The sequence below is a fragment of the Bos taurus genome, chromosome 5 (genome assembly GCF_002263795.3).
Source record: "Bos taurus isolate L1 Dominette 01449 registration number 42190680 breed Hereford chromosome 5, ARS-UCD2.0, whole genome shotgun sequence".
Taxonomy (NCBI): Eukaryota; Metazoa; Chordata; class Mammalia; order Artiodactyla; family Bovidae; genus Bos; species Bos taurus.
In genome coordinates this window covers 78128064-78152683 of record NC_037332.1, presented here as the reverse complement: position 1 = coordinate 78152683, position 24620 = coordinate 78128064, and the positions used below count along the sequence as shown (strand labels likewise).

The 24620-nt window shown below is 39.0% G+C and overlaps 1 pseudogene; it reads right to left on the bottom strand.

Moving 5' to 3' along the window:
• Positions 1-20454: 20454 nt before the first annotated feature.
• LOC100137780 (protein Mis18-beta-like) lies at positions 20455-23585 on the bottom strand (annotated as a pseudogene).
• Positions 23586-24620: the final 1035 nt, after the last annotated feature.

Sequence of the window (24620 nt, the reverse complement as noted above, 5' to 3'; positions counted from 1 at the left end):
GTTTCCCCAAAGGTTATACCTCTCCAGAGCCCCCACCTAGCACTCTCAGCTCCCTTGCAACCAAGTGGAAGGTGCCCTCCAGGGAGAAAGAAGAGTGGTGCTTCTGGTGGCAATAGTGCTGCTAGAGATGGTGGTGGTGGTGGTGTTACCAAGCCCAAGTTTTGTGCCTGACGCAGGCCAAATAACACTGAAATGTCAAAGTCTGGTGCAGAGAAAGGTTTTTTGCAGGGCCATGCAAAGAGAAAGATGGCTCATGCATCAGAGAAAGCCTGAACTCCCCAAAGGCTTTCAGCAAAGCCTTTTTAAAGGCCAGGTGAGACAGGCGCATGGTTAATTTTGCAGACTTCTTGTTGTTGGAGCCTTTGTTATGGCAGTTGTCCAGTAGGGCAGGTCACGATGTTCCTGTAAACCTCCAATGGGATAAACGTTATTCTCTGTTCTGCAACTTTTTATCTCTACATGAACCAATTCTTAAAAGTCAGAGCCTTGAGATAGGGTATATTGTATATTTCAGGCCATGGGCAACATTCTTTTACCAAAAAGTTGTAAAATTGTGTATAAGCGCCTGTGTCCTTGTCTTTTCAAGTAAAATGCTGACTTGAGTAAATGATTGGGAAGTATGAAAGATGTAGAAACAAAGAATAGCTGTTGGGCTAGGGAACTGGTAACAATTTAGACCACAATTCTGCCACATAGCAGAATCACTGAACTTCCAGTTTCCTGAAAGATATAGATAAAGCCCTGACACACATTCTTAAATTGCTTTTACAGGAAGCAGATCCCTGTCCGATGAAAACTGCTGACCACAAAATGATAGATCCTAGATGAAGACGCTCTATATAGTCAGCAAAAACAAGACCGGGAGCTGACTGTGGCTCAGATCATGAACTCCTTATTGCCAAATTCAGACTTAAATTGAAGAAAGTAGGGAAAACCACTAGACCATTCAGGTATGACCTCAATCAAATCCCTTATGATTATACAGTGGAAGTGAGAAATAGATTTAAGGGACTAGATCTAATAGACAGAATGCCTGATGCACTATGGATGGAGGTTCATGACATTGTACAGGAGACAGGGATCACAACCATCCCCACAGAAAAGAAATGCAGAAAAGCAAAATGGCTGTCTAGGGAGGCCTTACAAATAGCTGTGAAAAGAAGAGAAGTGAACAGCAAAGGAGAAAAGGAAAGATAGAAGCTTCTGAATGCAGAGTTCCAAAGAATAGAAAGGAGAGATAAGAAAGCCTTCCTCAGCAATCAATGCAAAGAAATAGAGGAAAACAACAGAATGGGAAAGACTAGAGATCTCTTCAAAAATTAGAAACACCAAGGGAACATTCCATGAAAATGTTCCCTTTATCAATGGGCTCAATAAAGGACAGAAATGGTATGGACCTAACAGAAGCAGAAGATATTAAGAAGAGGTGGCAAGAATACACAGAAGAACTATACAAAAAAGATCTTCAAGAACCAGATAATCACAATCGTGTGATCACTCACCTAGAGCCAGACATCCTGGAATGTGAAGTCAAGTGGGCCTTAGAAAGCATCACTACAAACAAAGCTAGTGGAGGTGATGGAATTCCAGTTGAGCTATTCCAAATCCTGAAAGATGATGCTGTGAAAGTGCTGCACTCAATATGCCAGCACATTTGGAAAACTCAGCAGTGGCCACAGGACTGGAAAAGGTCAGTTTTCATTCCAATCCCAAAGAAAGGCAATGCCAAACAATGCTCAAACTACCACACAATTGCACTCATCTCACATGCTAGTAAAGTAATGCTCAAAATTCTCCAAGCCAGGCTTCAGCAATACATGAACCGTGAACTTCCAGATGTTTAAGCTGGTTTTAGAAAAGGCAGAGGAACCAGAGATCAAATTGCCAAAATCCACTGGATCATGGAAAAAGCAAGAGAGTTCCAGAAAAACATCTATTTCTGCTTTATTGACTATGCCAAAGCCTTTGACTGTATAGATCACAATAAACTGTGGGAAATTCTGAAAGAGATGGGAATACCAGACCACCTGACTTGCCTCTTGAGAAATCTGTATGCAGGTCAGGAAGCAACAGTTAGAACTGGACATGGAACAACAGGCTGGTTCCAAATAGGAAAAGGAGTTCATCAAGGCTGTATATTGTCACCCTGCTTATTTAACTTCTATGCAGAGTACATCATGAGAAATGCTGGGCTGGAAGAAGCAAGGCTGGAATCAAGATTGCCGGGAGAAGTATCAATAACCTCAGATATGCAGATGACACCACCCTTATGGCAGAAAGTGAGGAGGAACTAAAAAGCCTCTTGATGAAGGTGAAAGAGGAGAGTGAAAAAGTTGGCTTAAAGCTCAACATTCAGAAAATGAAGATCATGGCATCTGGTCCCATCACTTCATGGGAAATAGATGGGGAAACAGTGGCTGACTTTTTTTTTTTTTGACTCCAAAATCACTGCAGATGGTGATTGCAGCTGTGAAATTAAAAGATGCTTACTCTTTGGAAGGAAAGTTATGACCAACCTAGATAGCATATTCAAAAGCAGAGACATTATTTTGCCAACAAAGGTCTGTCTAGTCAAGGCTATGGTTTCTCCAGTGGTCATGTATGGATGTGAGAGTTGGACTGTGAAGAAAGCTGAGCACTGAAGAATTGATGGTTTTGAACTGTGGTTTTGGAGAAGACTCTTGAGAGTCCCTTGGACTGCAAGGAGATCCAACCAGTCCATCCTAAAGGAGATCAGTCCTGGGTGTTCATTGGAAGGACTGATGCTAAAGCTGAAACTCCAATACTTTGGCCACCTGATGTGAAGAATTGACTCATTGGGAAAGACCCTGATGCTGGGAAAGATTGAAGGCGAGACTAGAAGGGGACGACAGAGGATGAGATGGCTGGATGGCATCACCAACTCAGTGTACATGAGTTTTAGTAAACTCTGGGACTTGGTGATGTATAGGGAGGCCTGGAGTGCTGCAGTCCATGGGGTCGCAAAAAGTCTGGCACGATTTAGCAACTAAACTGAACTGAGGAATTGACTCTCTCAATAGTATTTGGACTTTGTTGCTGAAATGTCTCCAGAGGAAAATCTTGTGTAAATAGGAAAGAACAAATCTGACACCATATTCACTTTAACCTCACTTTAACCTTTTTGCTCTGTTGCTTGTGCTTAGTCATGCTGGCTCTGCACTTTCTGTAAAAGAATTTGCCTATAACCTGAAATATACTTGACAAACTGACCATGATCTGACCTGAACAGAGAATAACATTTGTCTTGTTGGAGGTTTACAGGTACATCATGACATGACCTATATGGACAGTTGCAAGAACAAAAAAACCAGCACCAAGAAGTTTGCAATAATTAGCCATGCCCCTCCCTCAACTTGCGTTTATAAGGGCTTTGCTGAAAGCCTTCAGGGAATTCCGGCTTTTAAGGCCAGAGCTACCTGTCTCCTTGCTTGGCCTTACAATACATCTATCTTTGCTCCAAAATTCTATTGTTTTGGCCTCACTGTGATTTAGGCGCTGGGACTTGAGTTTGGTAACACTGATGTTCATAACAAGCCCCTTTGGACTAACACTTGAGTTGATGTTAATGAACTGACTTTTAGAAAGCTCCTAAGGATGGCGGCTGGCTGCCAGGGGAACCAGCCATGAGATTAGATGGTTGCAACTTTCAGCCCACTGCCCCCCAACCTATGAGGAGCAGAGAGGGTGGGTGACATCAATCACCAATGGCAATGATTTAATCAATTGTGCCTATGTAATGAAGTGTTCATACAAATCCACCACCACACAGAGCACAGAGGAGAGGAGAGAGCACAGAGGAGACTTGCTTACCTAGTCTTCTGTGCAACTGGAGTAGGAAGTGCAGTTCTCCACCCACCCAGACCACCACACTCACCTCTGCATTCCTCATTTCTCACACAGAAATGATCTATGTCAGTATTCCTCTCCCACCTCCCCAGCTAGACTATGGGTTGTCAGAGTAAGATGGTTTCAGGGCTTACTCAGTGGCTCAATGACATTGTGACTCCATCTCTTTGATTCTCTTGAGCTTTCCTCTCAGGCTTGTAAGATGGCTCTGTGGGTCTAAACAATACATTGTTGCACTAAGGAGTCTGCTGCTGCTGCTGCTGCTAAGTCGCTTTAGTCGTGTCCGACTCTGTGGCAGCCCATTAGGCTCCTCTGTCCCTGGGATTCTCCAGGCAAGAACACTGGAGTGGGTTGCCATTTCCTTCTCAAATGCATGAAAGTAAAAAGTGAAAGTGAAGTCGCTCTGTCCTGTCTGACTCTTAGCGACCCCATGGACTGCAGCCTACCAGGCTCCTCTGTTCATGGATTTTCCAGGCAAGAGTACTGGAGTGGGGTGCCATTGCCTTCTCCGAGGTAAGGGAAATGGTCTTTTCCCCCCCTCTCACATCTCCCTTTCTAAGAGCACAAAATAGATACCTAGAAGAATTCCCAGCAGTACCCTTGTATTATAGCAGTACCATGACTAAACCAATCAAGGGAAATGAGACATCACCTTTGGCTTAGGTTGGTTGTACTTTATGTCTTGGGATGGGGATGGGTCTGACTGCCCCTGTAGCATATGGCTACCTGATACCTGAACAAAATCAAAGTTCTGTTAAACACGAGAAGAGGAAGGGACAGGGCGTTACTGTAAGCAACAAACACTGTCATCCACAGAAAGTCAGGGAATAAAAGGAGAGGTAAGTTAGCTTTCCTGGAAATGGTAATGTTTCACTTGAGACTTGTCAAGAAGTTGTCAAGGGAGGAGGGTTCAGGATGGGGAACGCGGGTATACCTGTGGCGGATTCATTTCGATATTTGGCAAAACTAATACAATATTGTAAAGTTTAAAAATAAAATAAAATTAAAAAAAAAAAAAGAAAAACCATAAAAAAAAAAAAAGAAGTTGTCAGTCTTATGAAACCTGGAGACTAGCATTCAGGCATAAAGAGCAAATGCATTGCTTATGGCTACAGGGTTTCTTTTGAGGGTGATAAAGATGTCCCAAAATTGATTGTATATTAGTTGCATAACTCTGAATATATTAAAATTTATTAAACTATATACTTTAAATGGATTAATTGCATGATATATGAATGATATCTCAAAGCTGGTATTTTTAAAAAGAACAATAAATACAAATGCTTTGAGACTAGACAAACTTGGTCACAAGAACTTTTTGTTTCACTGAGTCACACTGAGTGGAGAATTCTCATAGAAAGACCTTAATCACATTAAATCTATTAATGAGGGGTATGTAACTCAATGTCAGAAATTCTAATAAAAGACAGAGAAACATTATACCCTATATTTTCAGGTGTGATATTCCCTGTTGGTGTTTCTTCCCAGGAATGCAACCTTCAAGTCACTCAGCAAGTGTGGCTTCCAATAGACCTGCAGCCAGTAGTAGGTTGGACTTTAACTCATCTGAAGGGCTTCCACTGTGATTTATATAATTCTCCTCATACGTAACATCTAGTCTACTACATAAGTTGAAAATTTTCCATTGGATACAAACATTAACAATAGACATTACTTGAGTAGTCTCTGTCTTCCTCTTTTGTTGTTGAGATTACTTTTGTTGTTTTTACCCTCTGGTTTTACAAAATTGCAAGAAAACATTTTTTATCAGTGCTAGTATTATGCACCTTGCAGCTCAGCCTATCTAACTTTCTGCAGAAGTGCAAGTGAGCATTTGCCAAGAATTGGCACTTATTCAAAGCTGAGCAAGAGAAGGAATTCACACACGTACCTCACACATGCAATTAAGAAATAAGAAGAAAGCCAGTGTTGCTGGAGCTTAGGGAAGCAAGAGATTAGTAAAGACTGGATCATATAGGGCCTTGAGGATCATGAAAGTTTAGATTTTATAACCAAATGCAGTTGGGAGCCACTAGAAGTCTTTGAACAAGCATGTGACCAGATCTGATTGGCATTTTTAACAGATCAGATCAATTTGGAGCCATAAATTTGGGAAAAGTATCTGCAAAACAAATAACTGAAGACTTTAATATCTAGAGTATTAAAAGTACTTCTACAAATCAAAATAGTAAAAGACAAAGAACACAGAAAATTAACAAAATATCTGAGAAAGCTGTTCTCCAAAAGAGGAAATTCAGATGGTCAATAAAGACATGAAAAATGTTCATTATTAATTAACCAGGGAAATACATATTAAAACTGCAATAATAACTGTATCAGCCACTAGCTTGGTAAAAAGTAGAAAAAAACACATTATCAAAACATTGAAAATATCAATGCAAACTCACCCTCTACTAGTTGTCAGAGTATTAAATTGGTATAACTATTTTGGGAAAATGAGGATGCATAACTTCATGGTTATTAGACAGTCCAATATCTACAGCCACATTGATATAGATCTTAGAGAAACTTACACAAAAGTACCAGGAGACATGTATCAAAGTGTTTATTGTAGCACTGTTGATAACTGAAAACAGTCCATGACTCTGTGTGTGTGTGTGTGTGTGTTTTAGTTGCTCAGTTGTTTCTGAGTCTTTGCAACCCCATGGATTGTAGCTCACCAGGCTCCTTTGTCCACAGGTTTCTCCACTGGAGTGGGTAGCCATTACCTTCTCCAGGGAATCTTCCCAACCCAGGGATTGAACCTGGCTCTCCTGCATTGCAGGAAGTCTCTTTACCATCTGAGCCATCAGGGAAGCCCATTAATTATGGTATAAATATGCCCATAATTATGATATATACTATAAAATTTTATACAGCTATATCCATTAGGATGAATGAAGCTCATGAACATAATATTGAGAAAAAAGAAAGTCACGAAAGAACATATACAGTGGACTCCATTTATATAATTTCAAGATATACATATATATATGGTAAAACTGAAGTAAAGCAAGCGAATGATCCAAAAAAAGAGGAAAAAACCAAAGGGCTATGGTTATCTCGATAGGAGAGAGGAGATATAAGCAGAAGTAGCCTTATGAAATTCTGAAAGTGTTCCATTTTTATGAAGCACAAAAGCTTTTAATTTTGATGAAGTTTAACTTGTATATATTTTCCCCTTGGTTGCTTACAGTTTGGGTGTCATAAATGATACAAAGATTTATCCATATATTTTCTTCAAAGAGTTTTATAGTTTTAGCTCAAACATTCATATTTTTGGTCCATTTTAAGTTAAATTTTATATTTACTGTGAGGCAGAAAATCTGATATTTCTTTTGCATATAAGGTTCAACTTCTAAAGCTGTGTGTAGATACATGAACATTTGCTTTATCATATATACTCTTCTGTATATAAACTATATTTCATAGATTTAAAAGTATAAACAGGAAATAATTGATTGGAAACTGTGTGTGGAGAGCAAATTGTAGTGGAATAAGAGACAAATCAGGAGCACAGTTTAGATGGTCCCATGGGTTTTTGGTTGAAGTAAAGGTTCGGTGGTGGTCCCATAACTGAGATAGTAATGAATGCAGAAAGACCATGGTTTCGGGGGGAAGAAACAAAATTATCTTTAGGATATGTTAATTTTAAGTATCCATTTTCAATATCTAACCAGAGAATTCAAGTAATTGGATAAATTAATCTGTAGTTTGGTGAGGGAGGCAGGGCTATAGGTACAAGTGATACAGGTAAAAGCCTGATTTGGTTTATACACACTGGGAAGATGAACAAGCTGCCAACCTTTGGTTTATTCACATTTTTTACAGTTTCCTTTAAATAAGATCAGAAGGCATATTATTGACCAACCATTTTTCTTTATAAAGCAATGCATGCATGCATTGCCCTTTAAGTGCAACTTTCATTGTTACATGTAGTTAGCTGGTGTAACATTGAACTGAATCCAGCATACCCTTTCCAGTCTATGTTATGGCCTACAACATAGTGAAAATCTACATAAAAAAAAATTTCTCCAGAAGCACTGGATTTTTAGTAATGAGCAGAACAAAAAACACTTTACCACTTCTTCATATACCACACATGCCAAGAATTGATTCATTTTCTAGTGATTAGTGGCTTCATCCAACTCTAAACAAAATCTTCTCTTTCTAAAAAAATATAAATGTATCTATGTTTATTCTCAGTTGCACTAGGTCTTCATTGCTGCACCAGCTTCTCCCTAGCTGCTATCAGCCACAGGCTGCTCTCCAGTTGTGGTGCGTGGGCATCTCATTTTGGTGGCCTCTTCTGCCACAGGGCATGGGCTCTAGGGCAGCGGGCTCTAGACCACAGGTTCAAATAGTTGTGGTGCACAGGCCCAGTGGCTCTGCCATATAAGGGATTTTCCTGGACCAGGGATTGAACACAGGCCTTTTGCATTAGCAGATGGACACTTTTAGTCACCAGGGAAGCCCCCAACAAAATATATTCTAGTATACATCAGTTCATTTCAGTTCAGTTCAGTCGCTCAGTCGTGTCTGACTCTTTGAGACCCCATGAACCACAGCACACCAGGCCTCCCTGTTCATCACCAACTTCCGGAGTTCACCTAAACCCATGTCCATTAAGTTGGTGATGCCATCCAACCATCTCACACTCTGTCGTCCCCATCTCCTCCTTTCCTCAATCTTTCCCAGCATCAGGCTCTTTTTAAATGAGTCAGGTCTTTGCATCAGGTGGCCAAGATATTGGAGTTTCAGCTTCAACATCAGTCCTTCCAATGAACATCCAGGACTTATTTCCTTTAGGATGGACTGGTTGGATCTCCTTGAAGTCCAAGAGACTCTCAAGAGTCTTCTCCAACACCACAGTTCAAAAGTATCAATTCTTTGGCGCTCAGCTTTCTTTATAGTCCAACTCTCACATCCATACATGACCACTGGAAAAACCATAGCCTTGACTAGACAGACCTTTGTTGACAAAGTAATGTTTCTGCTTTTTAATATGCTGTCTAGGTTGGTCATAACTTTCCTTCCAAGGAGTAAGTGTCTTTTAATTTCATGGCAGCAGTCACCATCTGCAGTGATTTTGGAGCCCAAAAAAATAAATTCAGCCACTGTTTCCCCATCTATTTCTCATGAAGTGATGGGACCGGATGCCATGATCTTCGTTTTCTGAATGTTGAGCTTTAAGCCAACTTTTTTGCTCTCCTCTTTCACTTCATCAAGAGGCTCTTTAGTTCTTCGCTTTCTGCCATAAGGGTGGTGTCATCTGCATATCTAAGGTTATTGATATTTCTCCCAGCAGTCTTGATTCCAGCTTGTGCTTCATCCAGCTCAGTGTTTCTCATGATGTACTCTGCATATAAGTTAAGTAAGTAGGGTGAAAATATCCACGCCTTGACATACTCCTATTCCTAGTATACATGCTGCTGCTGCTAAGTCGCTTCAGTCGTGTCCGACTCTGTGCGACCCCATAGACGGCAGCCCACCAGGCTCCTCTGTCCATGGGATTCTCCAGGCAAGAACACTGGAGTGGGTTGCCATTTCCTCCTCCAATGCATGAAAGTGAAAAGTCAAAGTGAAGTCACTCAGTCGTGTCCGACTCTTAGCGACCCCATGGACTGCAGCCTACCAGGCTCCTCCGTCCATGGGATTTTCCAGGCAAGAGTACTGGAGTGGGGTGCCATTGCCTCTTTCACAATGAACAGCATTGACTTAACGCAATGATATGTAATTTGACAATGGAATTTTGCCAGTAGTTTGTTTTGCTTTCTCTCAGGGGATTTTCAATAACTCTGCAGATGATTTTTACAAGTTTTTTAAGGACAGTAAGAGCTACCTGTTTTAGTGTAAAAGGAGTGCAACTTTGAATAAAATATCTTCAGTTTTGGCTTCCTTTTGACTTTAGCAAAAGAATTATTTAATTTTATACCCTATTTTTTAACAATAAAAAATGTTATTGGGTTACCATAAGGCACAGTGTGTTGAAATGAAAGTGTTAATTTCATGCCAAAACTCAATGAAGCTTCTTAGAAGATAACACAGTGAGAAAAAAATAGCTGGATTGCTAATTTTTAGATATCAGTCTTACACTTGTGTTTATATTTTCTTTTTCACTTTTTTCTATGAAATTATCACATTTGTATCTTCATTTACCTAGAAATGGAAATCCTGTTCTTTTTTTTTCATTTATGATATTCTGAACTTTAATATTTATATTACATCATTACTTCTTTGTAATAATGAAATAATATATTACATCATTTATATTTTCATCATTATGTCTTTGTTTTAGTAAAACACTTTTGAAGTCCTCAATAGCATTTTTTAAAAACACTGAAGATATAAGGCCACATAATAGTCACAACACAAAAAGTTAAAATAATGTGAAAATATTGTGTTTTTTTTTGTATCGAGAAGTTTATTTTTAAAAATAGCATGGCATCCTGGCAAATCAGTCACATCACATCCACAGCCTGGTGGAGGGAAAGTAACTTTTGTGGGCCAAGTTTCATCACTGCAGTGTACAGATAACATGGACTTTTATCAGTAGTTGTTTTACGTCAGGAATTTTGTTGACAAAGAACAATGCTAATTGCAATAAAACCACCACCTTGAAATATCACCATACATGACTCAAGCATTCCTGACAGTTGGTTCTTTGCATGTATGTACTTAAATCATATAGTCATCTATTAGGCAAATAATTTAATGACAGAACTCAAGAATTTCTTAAACCCCAAATATTTTAAACCAAGGTGAGTTGCACCTGGTAGTTGAATGTTAGTGGTAACAAACTACCAGGCACAGTTTTTAAAGTGCATCTTGTACATTCAAAAATGAAAGTATCTCAAAAGATGTAGTGGGACATAAGATTTGAAAACAGTAGTGAAAAGTTAGAATTTTTCCTTTTTGGGGGAGTATCACTCAAAAGTGACAAGTAGAATGAGAAGAAGAAACTGAGACAAATCCCTGAATTACAAATAAGCAGGAGGGCTGAGTATGGGAGGATGTTAAGAATGCATATTTTAGAAAGTTCTTGTTAGTTTTGGGGTTTGGGATTGGATACATGTCAGGGTTTGGATTAAGTAGCAAAATATACTGCTGGAAGGTTAAGGACATAACTTAAATCTCTAGTTAGAGACTAGATAAATAAATCTGAAATAAATCTTTTATTTCAGAAGCAGAAATGAGATTCACAGGCTGGTTGCTGGAGCTTCTCTAGACCCTTTACAGTTCCAAGAAGCAGAGAAAGTGTAGCAACCTACGTATCACGTGGAAAAATTGCATTTACAGAAAACAGTCTGCATCTGTGACAGTCAGGGAGAAGAGACTTTACACCGTAAACATCCCTGTAATGATCTATTTCCATTGGCCGAGGTGAAGTCAAAGTCAAACAGACTGACGCACAAATTACAGGGTCATAAGCAAATCCCTGATGGCTTAAAAAAACGGTAGACAGCCAGGATAGCAGAAAGCTGCCTGAGTGAGCAGGAAACCAGAAAATACGGTGTTAGCCTGAAGAAGTATTCCTATAACAACACACTTTGTGGTACCAAACCTCAGAATGACAGTTGTTACGTATAAACTGAACCTGGATAAACTTTAAGCCAAAACTCCAAGAACCGACGGTCTTGGTTACTGACAGAAATAGAAACAAACCATGTCTGGACAAGAGCTCTCCAAGTTTGATTCAGAGAACTCCTACAGATTATGATCAAGCAATGAACTCACAAACAGTACTATCAAACATACAAGAAGGCAATAACCATAAATGAGAGTCAGCAGAAACAAGAAGCATCAGATTTAAATTTCCCAAAGATTTCAAGTATTGGAGTTACAATTACACACATACAACCTTAAAACACATATGTGGGAACTGTTTTAAGTAAAGCATGAAACTTAAAAAGTGAACATTCAACTAGAAACGCTTAGGAATGAGTAGAAATATTTTGGAAACAATCCAAAAGAAATCAGAAATAAGAAATATAATTGTTGGCAGCAGAAAAATCTCAGTGGAGAGATTAACTAGATTACTCAAGTGAGAATATGTGAATCAAAAGTTATATCTGAAGAACTGACCCAGAATGCAGTAAAGAGAAACAACAAAAAATGGGAAATATGATTAAAGGATTAAAGGACATGGAAGACAGAATAAGATCCTACAATTTGATAGCATTCCAAGTAGAAAGAATAATGAGGAAGGAAGAGGTAATATATAAACAGATAATGGCTGTGAATTTGCGAGAACTGATGAAAAACATAAATCTACATCTTTAAAGCAAACAAGAAAAAAAAATAATGGAACAAGAAAAAAATTCAAGAAAAAATTGCAGAAATAAAAGGAGACTTAAGTCTGAAAGTGTAAAAGGACATACAGTAATCTAAAAATGATCCCACATGGTTAATGCCAACATATGTTCAAAAATAAAGCATTCTCTGAAAGTTAAAGAAAGTAAATTACTTATAATGAGAAAGACTTAGGCTGATTTTGTGTTGTATCACAATATTCATTTCTAGAAGACATTGTAGATATAGCAATACAGACAAAATCCTCAAGGAAAGAGATGTGACCCAGAAATTCTATAACCAGTTAAATTGTTTCTTGAGTAAAAAGCAAAAAAAAAAAAAAAAAAAAATTGAAAACACAAAGTTTTAGGGGTATTGTTTCCATAAACTCACTTGAACAATCTGCCAGTGGACACATTATATCAAAGAAATGACTAGAAAGCAAGCATAGGGGAGATAGCATAAAGAATGCACATAATTAAGACTAAAACTAAAACAAATGTGGGGATCATTAGTATTAAACAGAAAGATAAATATTAAGAAAGATAATATAGTTAAAATTGGAAAGTTGTGGAGAGAAAGGAGAGAAGGAAGAGGAAAGCTATTAATTCAATTATTCTTTAGAAGAGCACTTTTAATGTCTAAAGAAATAGAAATTAGACATTACAAAAAGTTGCAAACATTCATAATCATTGGAAGACATGCATGTATAACCATGCAAAATCTCACATGGGAAATTATTTGTAAACCTTGAAAACATGAATCATAACATGGTATAACCATAAAACTAAACATGTCTTTCATATCAATAATTGTAATTGACTGGTTCAAAAATTGGGAAAGGAGTACAACAAGGCTTTATCTTGTCATCTTATTTAACTTCTATGCAGAGTACATCATGCGAAATGCTGGACTGGATGAATCATAAGTTGGACTCAAGACTGCTAGAAGTAGCAACAACCTCTGATATGTGGATGATAACACCCCAATGGCAGAAAGTGAAAAGTAACTAAAGAACCTCTTGATGAGGGTCAAAGAGGGGTGAAAAAACTGACTTAAAACTCAACATTCCAAAAACTAAGATCATGGCATCTGGCCCTATAACTTCATGGCAAATAGAAAGGGAAAATGTGGAAGCAGTGATAGATTTTCTTGGGCTCTAAAATCATGCAGAAAATTAAAAGACACTAGATCCTTGGAAGAACAGTTATAACAAATGTGTGACAAACTTGTGTATTAAAAAGCAGACATCACTTTGCCAACAAAGGTCTGTCTAGTCAAAGCTATAGTTTTTCCAGTTGTCATGTATGATGTGAGAGGTGGTCCATAAAGAAGGCTGAACACCAAAGAGTTGATGCTTTTGAATTGTGGTGCTGGAGAAGACTCTTGAGAGTCCCTTGGACTGCAAGGAGATCCAGCCAGTCAATACTAAAGGACTGATTCTTTGGAAGGACTGATCCTGAAGCTGAAGATGCTCAACCTGCTAATTATTCAGTTCAGTTCAGTTCAGCACACAGTCGTGTCCGACTCTTTGCGACCCCATGAATCATAGCACGCCAGGACTCCCTGTCCATCACCAACTCCCGGAGTTTACTCAGACTCATGTCCATCGAGTCAGTGATGCCATCCAGCCATCTCATCCTCTGTCGTCCCCTTCTCCTCCTGCCCCCAGTCCCTCCCAGCATCAGAGTCTTTTCCAATGAGTCAACTCTTTGCATGAGGTGGCCAAAGTACTGGAGTTTCAGCTTTAGCATCATTCCCTCCAGAAATGCAAAATCAAAACAATAATAAAGTAACACTTCACACCTGTCTGAATGGCTATCATCAAATATCTACAAATAACAAGAGTTGGAGAGGATATGGAGAAAAGGGAACCCTTATACATGGCAGGAATGAAATTGGTGCAGCCACTATGGAAAAGAGTATGGAGGTTCCTCAAAAAACGAAAAATAGAACTGCCATGAAAGTGTTAATTGCTCAGTTGTATCATACTCTTTGGGACCCCATAGACAGTAGTTTACTAGGCTCCTCTGTCCATGAAATTCTTCAGGCAAGAATACTGGAGTGGGTTGCCATTCCCTTCTCCAGGAGATCTTCCTGACCCAGGGATCGAACCCAGGTCTCCTACATTGCAGGCAGATTCTTTACCAACTGAGCCACCAGGGAAATCCTATGGTAGGGAAGAACTACACTATAATCCAGCAAATGTACAAAAACACTAATTTAAAAAGACATATACATCTCAGTGTTCATAGCAGCACTGTTTACAGTAGCCAAGATATGGAAGGAAACCAAATGACCATAAGCAGATGATTGGATTGGGACTTCCTTAGTGGTCAGTGGTTAAGAATCCTTCCAGTGCAGGGGACATAAGTTCAATCCCTACTCAGAGAATAAGATCCCATATGCTATGGGGCAACTAAGCTTGCCTGCCACAACTAGAGAAGCCCGAGTGCTGCAACAAAATACCAGCACAGCCAATCTTATTAACTGGATTAATGAGACGTACTATGTATATATGTATACAATGGAATATTACTCAGCCATAAAAAGGAATGAAATTTTGTCAATTGCCATATGGATGGAATTGGAGGGTATTATACCAAGTAAATAAGTCAGAGAGAGAAAGACAAACACTTTGTGATAGCACTAATATGTTGAATCTAAAAATTGGTACAAATAAATGTATATGCAAAGCAGAAACAGACTCATGATATAGAAAACAAACTGCTGCTGCTGCTGCTGCTAAGTCGCTTCAGTCGTGTCCGACTCTGTGCGACCCCATAGACGGCAGCCCACCAGGCTCCCCCGTCCCTGGGATTCTCCAGGCAAGAACACTGGAGTGGGCTGCCATTTCCTTCTCCAATGCATGAAAGTGAAAAGTGAAAGTGAATTTGCTCAGTCATGTCTGACTCCTAGCAACCCCATGGACTGCAGCCCACCAGGCTCCTCCGTCCATGGGATTTTCCAGGCAAGAGTATTGGAGTGGGATGCCATTGCCCTCTCCAGAAAACAAACTAGTGGTTACCAAAGGGGAGAAGTAAGGGAGGAAAGACATTAGGAGAATGAAATTAATAGATACAAATTACTATGCATAAAGTGATAAGGGAACAAGGATATATTTGTAGTATAGTACAGGGAATTATGGCTATTAGCTTGCAATAACTTTTAATGGAGTATAAACCAAAAAAATACTGAATCACTAGGATGTGTACCTGAAACTAATTTAGTATTGTAAACCAAATATACTTCAATTTTTTAAAAAGTCAATGTAATTTGAGGAATCAAAGTATTTTTCAAACTATTTTGATTTCAATGCAAAACTGTGAATCTGGACATTAGCAAGGCAACACTTCGTTAAAAGAGACTACTGCAATAGGGAGATAGTCAAACTTGAAGCCAGAAACATCTCTGAGAAGGAGTGCCCAAGCACAGCTTTATATGCAGAGACCATGGGACAGGTGGCTGTGAAAAGAGGAAGTGGTATATTAAAATTGGTAAGGAAAGTCCCGACCTTAATGAACTATGGCAAACATTGCAAAAACAGGAAGATCATGGGAGGAAATATTAGTCAGTGGTTAGGTATGTGGGGTGGAGTTTGGGTCTTAGGTGGAGTAAATTACAGCAAAGAAAGTTTGCATAAAGTTCAGGGTCTACTTCCTTTAACAGACAAAAGTTATGTCAAGCACTAAGTTTGACCAACCTTTTATCAGTGCCTGCTTAAATAATTTTGATTTTTAAGCAGGTATAAATTGCATATATTCCAAGTTATTCTGACACAAATATATCCTAAAATCTAGCCCTACAAATATTCCAAGCTAGGTCTTATTCACAGGGGAATAAATCACAAAGCAGCTAGAAAATTTCACTATATTAACTAATAAGAAAGAATGAAAACAAATGAAATGGGTGTCCAAGTGAAATTAAAGAAAGATCAGCAAAATTAATCCCAAGAAAGCCGAAAGAAGGGATTAAAAAGATAAAAGAAACCAGTTAGTTAGAAAATAAAACCAAAAAACTGTAGAATTAAATAACCCAAAAGCTGGTTGCTTGAAAAAGCAAACTGTTGGCTAAGTTAATTAAGAATAAAAGCAAAAAGCTGGAAATTCTAGATAAAATGGATTCTTTTTAAAGAAAATATCTTGTACAGACACTGATCTCAAAACAAATCTAAACAATTTAATTACCATAAAAGAACCATAAAATGAGGGACCTAGTTTTCTCCCTCAACTCTCCTGCATAAACTATTACTCCTGACACATCCTGGAGGAAGGATGACCCCTACCTAATGAGACTGCACAGTTTGGGTATCCTTAGTGACCAGGCAAGGGCTTCCCAGGTGGCTCAGTGGTAAAGAATCCACCTGCCAATGCAGAACACCTGGGTTTGATCCCTGGGTCAGAAAGATCCCCTAGAGAAGGAAATGGCAACCCACTGCAGTATGCTTGTCAGGAAAATCCCATGGACAGAGGAGCCTAGCAGGCTACAGTCCATGGGGTCCCAAAGGAGTCAACTTATCAACTAAACAACAACAACAATGATGACCAGGCAAATACCTTAAGTAAACAAACAAGAAATGTCTTAACTATACATCCTGAGTAAATACATTAGAGGATGTATTTATTAATATAATTAGTTGCTAAATTGTAAAATGTATAAAATATGTACATATCCAAAGATACAGTCTGTATGTACATTTTCTGTAAAAAGTTTAGAGGCCACCACTATATGAATATAAATCTATTTCAAAATATATCGATATATTTCAATATATATTGATATATTTCAAAATATATCTATTTTGTCAGTAAAATGACTTCTGATAAATGATTTTTTTTTTAGTTTAAAGAAGAAACTACAAAAAAAGCACCAGGTGCTTCTCATAGGTGGTTATGTTGCACCTTTCAGGAACACACAACACCAAAATAATTTAAGCTATCCCATCACATAAAGAAAGAAACTGTCCAAATTTGTTATACAAAGCAAGAATAATTTCAATACTAAATCTGACAAAGACTGGAGGGGGGAAAAAAACTAATTATTAATCTCACTTGTAAATATTGATGAAATAATACTAAGTAAAATATTAGGAAACAAATTCTGCAATATTAGAAAGCAATGACTTGACAAAGTGGGATTTATTTCAGGAATACAAGAATGATTAAATGTTATGACAGATATATTTTTTAATTCTTTATTCTTTCTTGCTTTGCTGGGTCTTTGTTCAAGGGCTCTTTGTTGCTCCTTAGGGGCTTTCTTTAGTTTCGGTGAGTGGGGGCTACTCTCTAGTTGCGGTGCACAGGCTTCTTATTGTAATGGCTTCTCTTGTTGCAAAGTATGGTCTCTAGTGTCCATGGGCTCAGTAGTTGCAGCATGTGAATAAATGCTAGTTCCCAGATTAGGGATTAGGGAACATGTGTTCCCTGAATTGGCAGGCAAATTCTTAACCACTGGACCACCAGGGAAGTTCCCAGGACATATATTTTGTGAATAGATCTGAGAAAAATCAATTCCACAGACTGAAAAGAATTTGATAAAACATGTAACATCTATTTTTGAATCAAAAATGTCATTAAAAGAATAAGAATATAGGACACTTCCTTAACATGAATTTATTTTAACCCCCAAACTAGCTTATGTTCAATAGGAAAATATTACAGTCATTGTCATTAACAAAAGTTTTAAAAAATGATGACTACTATTTCCACTAACATTTTCTAGCTAATACAATTATCTTTATAATTTCAGGAAAAATTAAAAATATAGAGTATACCTCCTCTTGTCAGTTCTATTCAACATTGTACTGAAGTTTCTAGCCAGGGCAATTATGCAAGAAAATGAAATAAATAACATTCTTGTTTTGCAGATAACAATCTTTTTTTAAAAAAAGTCTTTATTGAATTTGTACAATATTGCTTGGGGCTTCCCATGTGGCGCTAATGGTAAAGAACCCACCTGCCAAAGTGGGAGAAATAAGAGACACTGGTTTGATCCCTGGATGGAGAAGATCTCCTGGAGGAGGGCATGGCAACCCACTCAGGTATTCTTGCCTGGAGAATCCCCGTGGACGGAGGCGCCCAAGCAGCATAGGCAAAAAATCTATGAGTCGGACATGACTAAAGCTACTTAGCACACACACATGCATAGTATTGCTTCTGTTATGTTTTAGCGTCTTTGCTGTAAGGCACATGGGATCTTAGCTCCCAGATCTTGGATCAAACCCACAACCCCTGCATTGGAAGGTGATGTCGAGTCCAGCTCAACAGCACAGGTTCCTGAAAGCGAGGTGTAGCGAAAGAATGAGAAACACTCAAGAAAGTTACAAAGAGGATTAGGGGACCAACACCACCATGAGGTGAAGGTGGCCAAACTGATCTCAAGTCTGCTTTATTATACTTTTTGAGACTTGCTTGTACGTGCTTACATGAGCATAGCAGGTCAGGTGGCCTTCAATGATAACCCTGGGCAGTTAACATTTAAATTTTTGTATCCCTGTTTTTCTGCCTCAAGGACAAGGACCTAGCTAATCTTTTTTCTTTTCTTTTTTTTTTTTTTTTGATGTCAAGTTCAAGCATTTAATTTTCCATTGCTGCTGCTGCTAAGTTGCTTCAGTAGTGTCTGACTCTGTGCGACCCCATAGATGGCAGCCCACCAGGCTCCCCCGTCCCTGGGATTCTCCAGGCAAGAACACTGGAGTGGGTTGCCATTTCCTTCTTCAATGCATGAAAGTGAAAAGTGAAAGTGAAGTCGCTCAGTTGTGTCTGACTCTTAGCGACCCCATGGAGTGCAGCCTACCAGGCTCCTCCATCCATGGATTTTCCAGGCAAGAGTACTGGAGTAGGGTGCCATCGCCTTCTTCAAATTTTCCATTGAAAGTTTACCAAAACAGCAAATCCAAAGGTTAAGGAAAATAGCTACATAAGAAGAGCTTAATTTACATTAAAAAATATGTTGAGGTAGATATACCCATACACAGTACAAACCCCAGGATGATTCAATAGAGACTATTATTGGATCTCATTCTTCAGGAGTGGAAAGAGCTTTTCTGGTACTGTTTGTTGCCAGAGGCTTCCTCCTTACTTAACCAAATTTTGCAAACTGAAAAACATAAAGCAAGTCAGAATTTTCTATCATATTTTTAAAGGAAAATATCCTTTATGCAGTCAAAAAGGGAAAGAACTTGCAATTAACTCTACTAGCCACGTCTGAACCATGTTACCCTGTCTGCACACCACCCTTTGGCTGTATCATATCTTGACTGTACTAGTGTCAGCCCCTCTAGGTCTGCTTGCTGCCCTCTCACCCATTGCTCACAGGACAACCATAATGAGATTCTGAAAAAGAAAATTTGATCCTGTCATAGGCTTCCTCCTTTAAAATTCTTCAAGAGCTTTTCATTGTTGTTGGGATAAAAACAAATATCCTTCAGCAAGCTGATAAGGCTTTGCATCTCTGGTTTCTGGACACTATTACAAACTGCTACATGCCTTTATAGGGGCCTCACAGGGCCTTCATATAAGCCGTTGCCTCTATCAGCTTATTAACTCTTACTAATCTTTCAGACCACTGGTGAAACACTTCCACAGAAAGACCCTACCTGACCCCCAAACCAGGTCAGTTACCCGCTATATGTGTTTATTTCCCTATGTCCCTTTTATTCAGAATCCTTACTACAGTTATAATTTTAAATGCCTTAATGTGGTTATTTGAATATCCATCTATAACTAGATTATAAACTCCAAAGATACAGAATAGGTGTTTTTGCTTATTTCCAGCAGCGAGCATAATATTTTATAGTTATTTATTAAATGACTACTGTGGGAATTTTTTTGGGGGGGACTTGGAAATGGCAAACTTGAAAGAACAACACTTGGACAGTTTTTGTAAGGACTGACAACTTTATTTTTGTAGTCGAGCCTTTTTATAGCAGCAAGGAACAAAGAGTTCAGAGAATATGGTAAGCAGAGCACGTACAAGGTTAAGATATAATCAGTAAAAGATCTTTTAAGGACCAGCACGTTCTTAACGACCCATGTGTTTATCTCATACCCATTTTTTTTTAAGCATCGTCTTTAATGTTTTAATTGTTAAATCTTGGTGCCGAGCCTCGCCAAAGGCAGGAAATGTTTTTCAGCTATCAGTACACAATGCCTGGGTACTTCTGGCCCTTCGCCATTTTCCCAAGGACCTTTTCCTTCAAGGCTATTTTGCACTGTGCCTCTCAAATACTATGATAAGCTATTGAGCCACAGTGCTATATAAAGCAAAATAATGAGAAAACAGCATTCGGTGACTACTTGATGTTTTTATCATTCCTTTCATTACTATCCTGCTAAGTTCAGTTTACAACTGAAAAGGTAAAGATAAATATATATTATGCAGTTAACTTATTGAATATTACCTACAGAATATGTATGTACCTGTATTTCATGTAAGAAAAAAATGATTTCTTAGTATTCCTATGACAACTGCTCCATGTAGGAAAAATAGTTAATTAACAGAAGTACAACTCTATTTTCAGGCCAATCATGCATCTTTAGATCACAGCATTCATGGGACATTGGCTCTTAATTCTTAAATTTGCAATCAGAATGTTTTCAAAAATTAATATTATGAAGTTGATAAGAAGCCAAAATGAATTCTTAAGACAAATAGCTATGAAACCTGGACAGAAGACAGCAATAAGGCCTGCCTCTGATACTCAAGCTTTGATTCTGAATTAGTTAGCTTGGACTGGTCAGGAGGCAGTTCCTTCAAAATCTTTATGAGTGAATTTAAGCGAGTATGTGTTAACATCATCTTCTCTTTCAGCTCTGCAAACTTTTCTCATAGAGGGATGTTGTAGATATCCATCTCAGATGGATTTACTATGGCTTTTGTTTTTAAGAGGTACGGCAGAGGAACCAGAGATCAAATTGCCAACATCCGCTGGATCATCGAAAAAGCAAAGGAGTTCCAGAAAAACATCTATTTCAGCTTTATCAGTCATTTAGTTGTTCAGTCGTGTCTGTCTCTTTGTGACCCCGTGAACCGCAGCACGCCAGGCCTTCCTGTACATCACCAACTCCCAGAGTTTACCCAAACTCATGTCCATTGAGTCAGTGATGCCATCCAACCATCTCATCCTCTGTCATCCCCTTCTCTTCCTGCCCTCAATCTTTCCCAGCATCAGGGTCTTTTCCAATGAGACAGCTCTTTGCATCAGGTGGCCAAAGTATTGGAGTTTTAGCTTCAACATCAGTCCTTCCAATGAACACCCAGGACTGATCTCCTTTAGGATGGACTGGTTGGATCTCCTTGCAGTTCAAGGAACTCACAAGAGTCTTCTTCAACACCACAGTTCAAAAGCATCAAATCTTCGGTGCTCAGCTGTCTTTATAGTCCAACTCTTACATCCATATATGACTACTGGAAAAACCATAGCCTTGACTATACAGACCTCTGTTGACAAAGTAATGTCTCTGCTTTTTAATATGCTGTCTAGGTTGGTCACAGTGATTTTGGAGCCCCCCCAAATAAAGTCAGCCACTGTTTCCACTGTTTCCCATCTATTTCCCATGAAGTGATGGGAGCGGATGCCATCATCTTTTTTCTGAATGTTGAGCTTTAAGCCAACTTTTTCATGCTCCTTTTCCACTTTCATCAAGAGGCTCTTTAGTTCTTCATTTTCTGCCATAAGGATGGTGTCATCTGCATATCTGAGGCATTGATATTTCTCCCAGCAATCTTGATTCCAGCTTGCGCTTCTTCCAGCCCAATGGTTCTCATGATGTACTCAGCATATAACTTAAATAAGCACTCAATATGCCAGCAAATTGGAAAACTCAGCAGTGGCCACAGGACTGGAAAAGGTCAGTTTTCATTCAGCTTTATTGACTATGCCAAAGCCTTTGACTGTGTAGATCACAATAAACTGTGGGAAATTCTGAAAGAGATGGGAATTCCAGACCACCTGACCTGCCTCTTGAGAAACCTGTATGCAGGTCAGGAAGCAACAGTTAGAACTGGACATGGAACAACAGACTGGTTCCAAATAGGAAAAGGAGTCCGTCAAGGCTGTATATTGTCACCCTGCTTATTTAACTTATATGAGTACATCATGAGAAATGCTGAGCTGGATGAAGCACAAGCTGGAATCAAGACTGCCAGGAGAAATATAAATAACCTCAGATATGCAGATGACACCATCCTTATGGCAGAAAATGAAGAACTAAAGAGCCTCTTGATGAAAGTCAAAGAGGAGCGTGAAAAAGTTGGCTTAAAGCTCAACATTCAGAAAACTAAGATCATGGCATCTGGTCCCATCACTTCATGGGAAATAGATGGGGAAACAGTGGAAACAGTGGCTGACTTTATTTGGGGGGGCTCCAAAAGCACTGCAGATGGTGATTGCAGCCATGAAATTAAAAGATGCTTACTCCTTGGAAGGAAAGCTATGACCAACCTAGACAGCATATTAAAAAGCAGAGACATTACTTTGTCAACAAAGGTCTGTATAGTCAAGGCTATGGTTTTTCCAGTAGTCATATATGGATGTGAGAGTTGGACTATAAAGACAGCTGAGCACCAAAGATTTGATGCTTTTGAACTGTGGTGTTGGAGAAGACTCTTGTGAGTTCCTTGAACTGCAAGGAGATCCAACCAGTCCATCCTAAAGGAGATCAGTCCTGGGTGTTCATGGGAAGGACTGATGTTGAAGCTGAAACTCCAGTACTTTGGCCACCTGATGCAAAGAGCTGTCTCATTGGAAAGACCCTGATGCTGGGAAAGATTGAGGGCAGGAAGAGAAGGGGATGACAGAGGATGAGATGGTTGGATGGCATCACTGACTCAATGGACATGAGTTTGGTTAAACTCTGGGAGTTGGTGATGTACAGGGAGGCCTGGCATGCTGCCATTCACAGAGTCACAAAGAGTCAGACAAGACTGAGCGACTGAACTGAACTAAGGCACTCCATTTTTTCACTGGAAAGGCAGAAGTGGCCTCTCAAGGCAGCCAGGGCAGCATGGGTAGAATACAGGTGGAAACCAATGGGAATCTCACAGGAACTACAGAACAAAAGGTTAAGTGCTGCCTTTGAGTGACCTTCAATGCCTACTAGGAACGGAGCCTCCAAAACTACATTATTTGTGACTCTGGAGAAGACCATAGCCCCGAGGGACTGCAACAGGTCCCAGGCGAGGTGAACAGAGTCAATGAGCATGGCGTGGCTCTGCACGCACTGGAACACGACGCACCTCTCCGGCTGCAGTCATCGCGGGGGTCGGCAGCTCCTCCAGTCCCAGCCCTGCGGGTCCAAGCAGTGAAGACCCTTTCACCACCTGCGAAAAAGAAGGTTCATCAATCGTCTTAATAGCCCATCACAGAAGTCACCCCATGGCTGCTTTGCAGTTCCAGAGATATGCCTCCACGGCCAAGCAGCCATCTTCCAGCGGTCTTTGCTACCGTTCTAATTAATCTTTATGTGCCTCCCAGGCGCTCAAGATAGGAACAGTCTGTTAATGGCTTTCCACTCCCAGGCGTACATCCTGCTTTCAAGATGTCTTTTGTTCCTTCTTGGATTCCTTCAGGAGTTACATGCTGAGTCATGTCCTCTCAGCAAGATTGCTTAATTCTTTTTCCAGGCCTTTTAGTAGGCCTGTCTCCTACAAGGTTTAAGTCTTAATCACTGGACCACCAGGGAAGTCCCAGCATATAACGATCTTAAATAGACAATTCTGAAGAAACTACAAATCTACTGGGACTAATAAATGAATTCACATATGTTGCAGAGATATAATATCAATATATAAAATAGTTGTATTTCTATAAGCTAGTAATACAATCCAAAAATGAAATTAAGTAAACAATTTCATTCACACAGCATCAAAAAGAGTAAAATACTGAAACTTAACCAAAAACAGTGGATGGTTTATAGTCAAAAAACAAAACACCACTGAAAGAAATTAAAAGAATTCTTTGCTAAAGACAGTTCTTTCTCCTACTGATTGCCTTGACACCTTTCTTGAAAATGAATGGATCATAATTATATAGGTTATTTCTCAAGTATTCTATTTATGCCAGTACCACACAGTCTGATTACTGTAGTTTTGAAATAAGTTTTGAAATGGGGAAGTGTGAGTCCTCTAACTTTTCTTTTCCAAGATTGTTTTGGCTATTCAGGGCCCCCTGCAATTCTATATTAAAGAAAACTTGAAATTGAAAAGCTATCTGTTTATGAATTGATGATGTGCACTCAAATCAATCTATCAAAATTCCAATAGCCTTTTTTTTTTTTCAGAAATGGAAAATATAGTCCTTAAATTTGAATATTCAGAAATCCCTCCATTTCATAGATACAAACAACAATCAATTCAAAAATATCTAGTTACAACAGCAACACGAAAGATTGAATTCTTGGGGATAAGCTATTAGAAAATGTGCAATACACAAAGAAATCTTTTAACTAACTACCAAGGGA